This window comes from Equus przewalskii, chromosome 22 (assembly GCF_037783145.1).
Source record: "Equus przewalskii isolate Varuska chromosome 22, EquPr2, whole genome shotgun sequence".
Taxonomy (NCBI): domain Eukaryota; kingdom Metazoa; phylum Chordata; class Mammalia; order Perissodactyla; family Equidae; genus Equus; species Equus przewalskii.
Window position 1 is genome coordinate 50,402,328 of NC_091852.1, and position 11,793 is coordinate 50,414,120.

Below are 11,793 nucleotides of genomic sequence, written 5' to 3' on the forward strand. Positions count from 1 at the left end.
CAGTAAAAACCTATCTCTCACTCACAGAATTTCCAAGTCGGTGCTCTTGATTGGTGGGTAGGTCCTCTCCAAGTGGTCATTCAGGGACCCAGTCTCTTTCCGCTGCTGGCTCTGCTGTTTTCAGTCTGTGGTTTTCAAGGTCACACTCCATGATGTCTCCATTCCAGCCAGCTGGAAGGGAAAACAGCTTGAAGAACTGGGCCTGGAAGGAGCACACAGCACTTCTACTCACGTTGTGTTTTCTAGAACACAGCCACATGGCCACCTAAGATCGCAGAGGAAGAATGAAAATAGAAACTAGCTGCATGCTTAACGGGAAGCAAGTCTGGCGAACAGCCAGCCAGCTATCACGTCTGCGTGGAATGACAGGATCTGTGGTATGATAGCTCACGTGCCAAGAAGGGAGTTCTGCTTCTTTTTCCTCATTTTCTCCTTCCTTTGTCAGCTTCCATTGAGGAAAACGTGCAAAACCTACCCTGGATAAACCTGAATACCAAGTACCTATCATTTATTCTTAAATATGATGAAAGCCAAATTGCCAGGTATCTTCACGAAACCATCACATTTTATTGTGTTTGTTGGGAACAAGCACCCAAAAGAAATGGCTCCCACTCTATGAACCAGAGAGCCCTGGCATCCTCAGAAAAATGATCAAATGTCCACCGATCCACATGAAATCTCAGTAAGCATTGTCTGCAGACTATATAAATAACATTTTTCACACATTCATGTCCTCTTTTTTTTTTTTTCAGAAATAGTAGCACATCTAGTTACTGTCTTACTGAAATCATAGCAGTTTTTGGTCACCATATATTCTTTCCATTGCTTTTTTTCATTCTAGAATGGAGTTCTTATATCAAAATGCTTGGGAAAAACATATTCTGGATGATTACCAGTTGTCACCATTACTGAGGCCAAAACAACAGACTGTTTCAAGAGAGGAGTTAATTCAGATTTTTAAAAAGTCAATCAAATTATTTCTTGGTATTAAAATCTTATAAATTCTTAAACTTTCCAAACAATTTTTTTCTGTAATGTTTTTTTCATTCTAAGAATTAAAAGGCATCAAAGCCAATTTCCTGTGGGGAGGCACCCACCCATCAGAGCAGGAAGTATCAAGACCCTTGAATCTAATAAAATCACAGATCCACCCTCTGGCCGGTCTCCACAGAGACTCTCTCTCTCCGTTTATCACTCATCGCTTTTTTTAGTTCTTTCTCAAGTTTTGATGTGAATAATATCGTGATGTGCATCCAACCTCTGAGGACTCTCTCAAACTGACCTTCAAACCAACAAAATCATCTTCCTCTCCAATACTCATGATCCCACCTGCTGTTTACGCGGCATCAAATCCACCAACTGGCAGGTCTTTACAATTAGTGTGTAGTAGTATGTCCTTCATATTATTAACTCTGGAGGAAAATACAACTTTACTGCATTCACACTCATATCTGCACCAGGAGGAAACATTACCTCTCTGAGGGTGAGTAGTGTGCAAAATCAGGAATCCAGAAAGTTCTGGAGCCTTTGACCTTCCATCCAGTATCTAGGTTTCCCATAAGGCTGAGAAATTAGAATCTGGCTATGAAGAGAGCAGACGTGGGAGACAGTCCCCAAACTTTAAGCTTTTTAAAAAATGCCTTTCTTCTTTTGTCTCCTAAGGGAAATAAGACAAGTTGCTCTGTCCTGTAGAGAAGAGCACTGTTAGTATTTCCGCATCTTCGTTAAGAAAGGACCCAGTTGATGAAGGCAGGTTACAAGATGTTATGGTGCCGATGAATGCAACTGGGAAGAAACATTTCAAGGTCCTCAATGGCAGGCCCTGGCCACTGCTTCTTGCTGGATGTACAGACTCCTCTCATGGCAAATGTATGATGCTCAGAGTGGGTGACAGTTTTTGAACAAAAGAGAGCAGCCTAAGTATTAAATGAACTAACCAACAGTCATCTTGAGTCATTTGATTATTGAATATCGAGCTCACCTCTCCTTCCAAAAATAGCTGAAATAGGGGTTTCTACCCAACCACCATCTAACACTAGATAGGATAATTGCTATTATTAAGTTACTTTTTAATCAAGTTCAAAATACAGTATATTTTAAAAAGTCACAAAAATGGCTCATTATCATTAGGCCTGAACTTCCTTAAAAGGGTTTAAAATGTTAAAAGCCTTCAAAATCAGACTTCTTTGGCATCCTACGGTGGCCAACATCATTGAGCTGTCTGCTTGACTCTAAGTGAATTACTCTAGCACGAAAGCTTATTTCGTCGCCTGAGTGAAAATGAGAAAATGCAGAGTCATCGGTGACGTTTTTAATCACTGAATGCTAAGGAGCAACGTGTCCCGACACTCATTGAATTACCTCTTGAAAGTCATCACAGACATTCTTCTCTCCCGAGGGCTGGGTTCCCTTTTGTGTCTTCAAATAGATTTTGGGAAAAAAGCCATCGTCATGGCTGTCACTGTTAATTAGTGTCTCCGAGTGCTGCTTCCTGCCCGAGGCACTTGCCATCCCCTGCCAGGCTCAGTGGGGACGGACGTGCAGACAAACCTCGTTTGCCCAGCGTGGCTCTCATGCTTGGATTCCGTGCCGGCCTTTTGGAGAGGACTCGTCAGCGTCCCCAAGCAGGAGGGGAAGTCAATTTTCTACGTGCTGAGATCCTCACCTGAGCTGATCTTGGAGTGAGGAATCCTCACCTGGACACAGAATTCTACAAGAAAACTGTGAGGTGAATTATCAGACAGCTTATAAGTTACTAGCGGTGAAAACACTTCCCTTGAGTGATCCTTGTAAATCTATTTTTATTCATTGTCGTTTCATACATTCCTTGTTGTTAGTTCTTTCCCCTGTCTCAAATATGCCGTTGCTTCTCATGAGAAAACGACTTTCTGAGAAAAACAACATGGCAGTCTCTCCAGACCCAGCAGATCGCTTTTTAAATTTATGGTTATAATTATTGAAATTCTTTCCGAGGGCGTCTATAGACTCAGACATACTAATGTGCCAAATCGAGCCACATTTTTCATCGGATGTATTTGATGGGCATTCACGTATTGCTGTGTTCCCTCATTCCATTTCTCCTTCTCCTGAAAGGGGATTCACCCCAGAAGTGGATGTGAGACGTGTGAGGCCATCTGTGACCTTCCCAGGACCTCTCCGTCTGCGCTGGGGAGAGAGGAGGCTTCAAGCCTGAGATGGGGGATCTGGGAGCTGCCGGCTGTCAAGGTCCTTCCTGAAGGAGAAGTCATCTAGAGAGACGAAGGTGACAAGGGGAAAGACTCAGAGAGGACAGAGATGACAGGCTGGGGCTCTGGGGGTTGACAAGCGTTGGTAAGGTGGGAATCCCCCTTTCCAAAGCATGCTAATATCAGGGGACAGTCCGCCTTCTATGTCAGAGCATTTGAATTGGGTTCCATCCTACGGCTGCCCTCATCTGCTTGGAAACCCAATGCCTGTCTGGGCTGGAAGACTCCATCCAAGTCTTTGTAGAGCTGAATCCCTCTGGTTTCCATCCCGACCTGATTAGTGATTATTAGAAACAGATAATTGCTCCTATAACTTGAGCTGTGGCTGTATGCTAGGCACAAGACTAAGTGCTTCCTGGGTATCACCACACTGAATTCTCACAGTGATGCTGCGAGGAAGATGTCATCATTTTCCGCTTTTCAAAGATGCAGAAGTTACTCAGGCGAGGTGCACCACGAGGGTATGCCCAATTCGAACCCAGGCAACCAGATGCCAGAGCCGCATTCTTAACTTCCCTGTGGAGAGGATCTGGACATCTCAGCTGTGGGCTGGGGTAGCCGGGAGGCCCCCAGGAAAGGGGTGGCAGAGACACGGGCTATTCCTTATTCATCTCTCTCTCCTTGTTCTCTGCCTTCTTGAAACCAAACCATTGGCTGCGTGGGCCGCATCTGCTTTGTTTCAGTGGCTTTCTTGTTCACAAAATATAATTGGAAATCTCTTCCTGTTTTACCTAGGAAAAAAATTGATTTTTGAAACCATAGACCAACTACAGATTTTTTGTAGAAAACTACTGAATATTTATTGCTTTCGTGCAGAACGATAGGCTGACAGTTCCCCGTATGCTCACTATCACTGGGCATTGACATAAAGAAGTGCTTTCTCAAACACCCACGGAACACTAGCAAGGCTGTCTGCCCGGTGACATTCACGACGTAACTAACATTCACACTTTCTCTCACTTCCCGCTATGGAGGAACGAGAAGCTTTGTAAATGACACTTATTAAGTTATAGACTTGAAATTTTTCTTTTTAATCTGTAGGCTCTTTGTTTCAAGTCTAAAAGTCAGAAATTAGTTTTGCCCAATGGTTAGACTGCTGGTGCTGCTTCTTATTAGCTGTGTGGCCTTAGCAAAGTTGTTTAACCTCTCTGAGCTTTTGCTTCTTCAGCCATAAAATGGAGATAAGAAAAGTGTCACACTGTATGGTTGTTGTGAGAATTAAAGAGTGACACCAGCATGAAATAAGTGGTGCCCTGCCTGTTGGTGATAAACAGAAGCCACTGCGGTTGTTTGTATTATTAGCTTGGCGGGTTATGCCTGCAGACCCTTGCCTTGGCTTGCAGCTGCTCCTCTGCATACACTCTGACATTTCTTGGCTGATGAGAGCCTTCGTGCTGGGCATGGGGTGGGGACAGCCTTTGGGGTGGTGGACAATTTGCCCCCTCTTCTCAGCTGGCAGAGAGACAGTGAGATGGAAGAACAGGGATGTGTCGCCTGGATCCTACACAGAGTCCCCGAGAGCTAGTCCAGAGAGGGCAGGAGGAGGAGGGTCACGGGGTTGGGGTGGGGGGTGTTCCTCTGCTCCCAGGGAGGCTGAACAGACTGTGTGTGGAGCTGTCACAGCAGGGAAGACGTCTGGGGCCATCTGAGATGTTCCATTGTCAGCTCCTTCTGTAATGTCAACAAATAGTTTTCAGCTCCCAGTACCGTCCCAGGACTCCAGAAGCCAGGCGGCATCCGGGAGAAGGGCTGGGCGGAGCATGGGCTGCAGGAATTGGCCCCGAGGGAGGCACAGGCCCTCAGAGACCATTGTGAAGGACTTGGGCCAATGGATGTGGAGATCTAGTTACACTTTCCAGAAAATAATATGACCCAAATTAGCTCAAGTGGGAAAACGTCTTAAGAGAAGTTGTAAAGGGGATCCAAGAACGCCCCTGGAAGAGCTCCAGGTCCGGCTGGGGAGCGCGCGCTGCGGCCTCTGAGGAAGGCCTGCTTCCCAGGGCCAAAGCTGGTCTACACCACGGGAGAAAAGGTCATCAACGCAGTCGACGGAGTTTGATGATGGTGGTTCATCTGTAACTATACGAAAAAAACCAGAAAAATCTTATCTGAGACGTAAAAAAGATATAAATACATGAGGAAAATGATCACATTTCTGCAGGGTACACTGAATCTGGCAGTGCTCCCCAAACTGATAAGTTGAATGTAATCCTAATCAAAATTCCAAGAACATTTTTATGGAACTTGACAAGCTCCTTTTAAAGTTCACATGAAGGAGAAAATATAGAAGATTAGCAAAATAAATAATGAGGAAAGAAAAATAAGGGGTGCCTGCTCAGCAGATAGCACAGCATATCATGACACATATAAAGAAATAAGACTATAAATATAAGGCTGGAATAAATAAATAATTCAGGGAACCGAATAGAGAATTCAAACACACACACAATAAGTGCATATAGTGTTGAATATGCGACGTAGCTTTCTGAATTGATACTATGAGTTGTAACAAAATTGCTTTGTATTATCAGAAAGTTTGTAGAGAATGTTAATACGTATTTAAGGTTTTGACAGTAAATAACTTCCAACTGCAAGTATTGTAGGTCTCTGAAAGTAGCACAAAAGCTTTAAAGAGGCAACGTTAGCAGCCTGTCTCTTTTTCGTTTACTCTAAATAAACACGTAAGTCTTACAACATGGAACGTATTATGCCAGGCTGTGTTTGCTCTAAGTGACTTTTGTTCCCTGGGCCTTTGGCATTTTAATCTTTCCAAAACATTTGTGGGATAGGCAGAGAAAAACACCTCCCTTTGATAATCCTGGGGAGAGAAAAAAAAATCTCCTGAAAATGTCCTGATGTAATGGGTGTTTGTCTGCGGAGTGTCAACAGAGACACATTAATGCAACCATTGAACTAAGAGCAAAGACAGGATGGGGCAGGAGAACGGTGATCATAGTTTTGATGCTGAGATAGAGAAAAGCAGATGTATATAACACCTAGCATTTGTTCAAAAATACGCTTACCAGTTGTTTCCAAGAAAAGCGAATGGATCATAAGGTATGCTTTATGTTAGACGACACAGATATTGAGTCTTAAATTAATTTAGAAATGTTTGTTAAGATTCAGAGCTCCGCTTTTCTGAGAGAAATCGTGGTCTTGTGTGTGAAATCTCGATGGCCAGAGTCCTAGAGGAGGAGATGGCTTCTGCCGAGGCAAGGAGGCAAATGCAGCCTTTGTTTAAATTTTGTGAGATTTAATGAAATCGAGGGAATGCAGAACAGCCTCCTGAATCTGATCACTGGAGCTTTTCGTCTGAGTGAAGTGCTGGTCTTTAATGTACAGCAAATATTACTCGATGCACTCTAACCAGAGATATTTTTCTGGAATATTGTTGGTTTATACTTAACATGTAGATTTTCAAGGCAGAAACCAGAGCACGGCCAGCCCCAGGAGCCGCCGCCCCTTTCCACTCTGCGTGCGCTAACTCACCTCCAGGAGCCACTCCAAACACCATGGAGCAGTTACGCCTGTTTTTGGACTTTCTAGCTCCTGGTTTTTAAAGCCTCTGCTTTAGAAAATAAGGGATGTGTAGACTGACTGATGAAAGAAGAGAACTGTGGTCATGGATCTGGACCTCGGGGCCAGTGTCAGACGGGGAGCTGTGTTTACACTAATTAATTGTCGTCTTTCGTACCCTCTACCCTACCTGGAGAATCCTCAGGGTGGTTAACCTTCTAGGTGTTAACCACCTAGGGGGCTGTCATGGCCAACATCCCCTGCAGTGGCCAGGTAAGCCAGGGGACCTTGTGTGTCCTGACAACACCAAGAGAGGAGGCCAGGAGCAAAAGAGCAGATTGCACCGGAGATTTTCCCAATGGCCCCTCATGCCCACCCTCCGCCGTTTCTCTCCATCCTGCTGTGTGTCCTGGGAGCTGACTCTATGCATGCCATCCACAGGGTCCCGGCACTCTGGCTCCCACGAGTGTTTCCCCAGTGGGAAGGGCTGGCAGGCGACAGGGAGCAGGAGGAAGGAGAAATGGGAAATTGATTCCCCCAGAAATTTCCCTGCAGAGATGCCGTTAAAGAATGAGTCATTCTGACACTTGTAAAAACGGTCAGGAGGATGTTTTCAGGGCTATTGCAATAGTGTGAAGAATATTGCAACAGGGGAGAGAGATCAGGCCCAACTCCTACTACAGCAAGAACGAGGCGGGATTCACAGCCAAGGGGCAGGTGGGGAGCGGTCAGTAAATGGAAGTGTGTAAGAGGCACCATCAAGGGTGGGAGCATTCTTGCTAAACTGGCCCAACTGCCAGGAGTCTGGGCAAGGAGAGGGTCTTTGTCCTTGCCCCCTGAGGGCCGCTCTGCCGGCTCCTGCTCCCTGCCCTTGCCCCTGAGGCCTTGGATGGGGTGGTTCCCCACCATTACACAACCTCGGTTTCTGGTTTTCCTTAATCGGGGCCATACCTTTATAAATAGCGCCTAATACATTCCTCCCGTTACCCTGTGGAGGAACTCTTCTGATACCATTTCTCCTCCCCCACCCCCAGCTGCAGCCAGGCTGACCTTCTTTCCCTTGCTGGAATATGCGTCACCTTAGTGGCTTGCATTTCCTCTGACCTGAAGCTGCATCCCCCATTCGTCTCCCCACCGTCTTCTTTTCATTCTGGTCCTGACTCACCTCCTGGACCTCCCACCAAATTACGTTTTCCAACCATACTTTGCTCCAATATCACATTTTAGTTTCTTCTTAGTGCCAATCCCCATCTGAAATACATTAGTTAGATATTTATTTACTGTATTGGCTAGGTTTCAGTTGTGGACAACAAAGTTCACGTTACCATTTTTAAGCAAAAAAGAGATTTTGTTTTGCCTTGTATGCTTTGGTTTACAGAATCTCAGAGAGGCTTAGAAAACACAGTTTGGTTGTTTCGTGTCCAGAAGACATCTACCCAGAGACCTGGTTAACCACGCGTGGAGCTGTCGGTGAAAATCCCACTGCTACTGCCACCTGGGGCTGGTGAGGGCAGAGACCAGACGCAGGGTTCTCCACTGGAGCCACAGCAGTGACGAGACCCCCAGACTGTTCTCCCAAAGGCACAGGGCCCTGGCCTCCTAAAACTGACTTCCACATCCCGGGTCTTTCGCAATGCTGAGCTAGGTGCAAGGGAGTCCGTGAAGGGGTTACAGGTGTCCCAGCCTCTCCTCGGAAGGCCTCCTTCAAGGGGCTGACACGATGTTGAGAGAGCCGGCTGCAGTTTCCGCCCCACTCCTGCCTGTGAGATCTACGCTCTCCAGACTAGCAACTGCGTAGACGGTGTTACCACTGAATGTTCAGGGACTTGGAGTAGTGCTGCTGTACCCTGAGTGAGCAGTTAAATCTTTGTGGAATAAATTGATTTTTATCTACACAAAGGGACCATACCCTATGTTTTGCACTTTTGTCCTTTAATAATACATCTTATAAAAGTTTCCTTATATCAGCACAGATAGAGTTACCATATTATTTTTAATAGCATACACAACAATCATTATATAATTGTGCCATGATTTTAAAAAACAGCTCCCAATTGCCAATTGGTATTCATTTTTTTTTTTTTCTGCAGTGGAAGATTAGCCCTGAGCTAACATCTGTGCCAATCTTCCTCCAGTTTATATGTGGGTCGCCACCACAGCATGGCTGATGAGTGGTGCAGGTCTGTGCCTGGGATCTGAAACCCTGAACCTGGGCTGCCGAAGTCAAGTGCAGCAAACTTAACCACTATGCCATGGAGCCAGCCCCCAATTTTTTTTAATGCTGAATTAATGATTTAATGGGAAAACTTGAATTCATGTCTCATCAAATACATCCTTAAGATAAATTTGTTTGTGTAATTGCTATCTGAAAGTACGTGTGTACATAAAAATATGATAGTATTGCCTAATTTCTTTTAGTAAAATTATGCTGTTGCTGAAAGCACTTAAGAGAACCTAGCCCCTCACATTCATTTTTTATTGTGCTAGATACACGTTACATAAAATGGACCATTTTAACCATTTTGCAGTTTAAAAGTCAGTGCATTAAGTATGTTCAGGATACTGTGCAACCATCAACATTCTCTAGTTTCAGAACATTTTCATCACCCCAAATGGAAACCCCCTACTCATTAATAGTCCCTCTTTTTTCCTCCCTCCCTCCAGTCCCTGGCGACCACAGATGCATCTGCCTCTGTGGAGTTGCCAATTATGGATATTTTATATAAATGAGACCTGGCTTCCTTCACTGAGCACAATTTTTTCAAGGTTTATGAATGTTTTAGCACACATCAGTATTTCAGTTCTTTTTAGGGTTTAATAATATCCCACAGTTTGGATAAACCACACCGTGTTCATCCATTCATCAGTTGACGGGCACTGAGTTGTTTCCATCTTTTGGCTAGTGTGAACAGTGCTGCTACGAACCGTTGTATACCAGGTTTTGTTTGAATTATTTTGTTTTCACTTATTTTGGGAACACATCTAGGAGTGGAATTGCTGGATCATCTGGTAACTCTGTTTATCTTGTTGAGGAACCATCAAAATATTCTCCACAGTGACTGCATCATCTTACAACCCACCATCAATGTCCAGGAGTTCTAATTTCCTCACATCCTCCTCAGCACCTGTTGTTTTCCATTTTGTTGATTTTGGCCATGCTAGTGGTGTGAAGTGATTTCTCACTGTAGTTTAGACCTGTATTTCTCTAATGATTAATATGTTGAGTATCTTTCCATGTACTTGTTGGCCATTTGTACATCTTCTGTGGAGAAATGCCTATTCAAGTCCTTTGTCCATTTGTTAAATTAGATAGTCTGTTTTTTGATGCTGAGTTTTAGGAGTTCTTCATATTGTCTGGATCTAGACTCTTACTGGATATATGCTTGGAAAGTATTTTCTCCCCTTTTCTGGGTTGTCTTTTCATTCCCTTGATGGGATTCGTTGATGCTCTCTCAATTTTCATTTTGATGAACTCCAATTTATCTGTTTTTTCTTTCATGGCTTGAGCTTTTGGTGTCATATCTAGGACACCATTGTCAAATCCGAGGTCATGATAATTTACCGCTATGTCTTCATTTAAATTTTTATGGTTTTAGCTCGTTTAACTTATTTTGAGTTAATTTTTGTATATTGTGTGAAATAAAGATCCAAATTCCTTCCTTTGCATATGGATATTCAGTTCTTCCAGCACCAGCTGATGAAGAGACTGTTCTTTCCTCCTTGAGTGGTCTTGGACCCCTTGTCAAAAATTAACTAACTGTAAATAGGAAAGTTTATTTCTGGACTCTCAATTTATTCCATGGATCTATATATTGACCCTGACACCAGTACTGTACAGTGTTGATCACTGTGTTGAAACTGGAGACTATGAGCCCCCCAACTTTGCTCTTCTTTTCCAAGATCATTTTGATTATTTGGGGTAGGTGGGGAATCACATAAACTTTTAAAAATTTTCCTATTATGCTAAAGTCAAAAGTGTGTGCACAGTGTTGTTGTAATTTTTCATTTGTTTCATTATATTCTATCCTAGCCATCTTTTATATAAGTAGGCACCTGTTCTAGTGTTTTTTTCATAAAGTCCCTGTTCATTTTTATTTCTCATTTTTCTATTGAGTTGTCAGTCTTTTTGTTACTGATGTGTATGAGCTCCTTACAAATTCAGAAAGTAACCTTTTTGGCTCTCATGTGCACTCTTTCCCTTGTTTTTGTTATTCTTTTGACTTAGATGTAAAAATTCTTTAGTTACAGGAATGCTTGAATTTTTATGATTTCAATGTTATAAATATTTCCATTTTAACCTTCTCCATTCTGAGACATAAAAACCAGCAATGTTTTCTGATAGGACCTTCATGGTTTTGTCTGTTGCCTTTAAATTGTTGATCCACTTGGAATTTATTTTGGAATAAATCATGATATAGCAATTCATCTTTACGTTTTTTTCCAAAAGATGAGTCAGTTGGCCTGGCATGAAACCCACCTCCTTATCATGTATTATCTTTAATACATTGATTTATATTGATTAATTTAAAAATTTCTGAATGAAGTATGACACATATGCACAAAAGGCTCACAGTCACAAGTACACAGCTCAAGGAATTTTCACAAAAAGAACACATCTGTGCAACCAGCCCCAGATCAAGTAACAGAACTTTATCGGCACATAAGATACCCCCCACCTCCTTTCACAAGTCATTTTTCCCTTAGGGTAAACACTACTCTGATGGTTAATACCGTAGCCTGGTTTATACAAATGGAATCATACAGAATCATACACTTGTGTGCCTGGCTTTTCACTCAACGTGATGTTTGGAGATTCATCCATCCTGTTGCGTGTATTGTCGTTCATCCCTTCTCATTGTTGCACAGTATTCCACTGTGTGAATACACCCAGTTTATTTATCCATTCTACTGTTGATGGGCGTTTGGGTGGTTTCCAGTGCAGGGGCTATTACAAACAGCGCTGCTGTGGGCATCCTTGTCCTACGTACCTTCTGTTGAACTCATGTGTGCCTTTCTGTTGGATGTGGTGTTG

At 43.3% G+C, this 11,793-nt stretch overlaps 2 long non-coding RNA genes across 2 annotated transcripts in view; one reads left to right on the top strand and one right to left on the bottom strand.

Annotated features, from left to right (window-relative positions):
• LOC139078561 (uncharacterized) overlaps window positions 1-235 on the bottom strand; it is a 29,516-nt gene extending 29,281 nt beyond the window's left edge. Inside the window, exon 1 of the long non-coding RNA XR_011531572.1 lies at window positions 26-235. This is a non-coding gene — a long non-coding RNA (uncharacterized lncRNA). The remainder of the gene's footprint in view (window positions 1-25) is intronic.
• A 5,872-nt stretch (window positions 236-6,107) lies between these two features.
• Window positions 6,108-11,182, top strand: LOC139078667 (uncharacterized). Its single transcript, XR_011531688.1, has 2 exons — window positions 6,108-6,302; window positions 8,140-11,182. It is a non-coding gene; the product is annotated as an uncharacterized lncRNA (long non-coding RNA).
• Window positions 11,183-11,793: the final 611 nt, after the last annotated feature.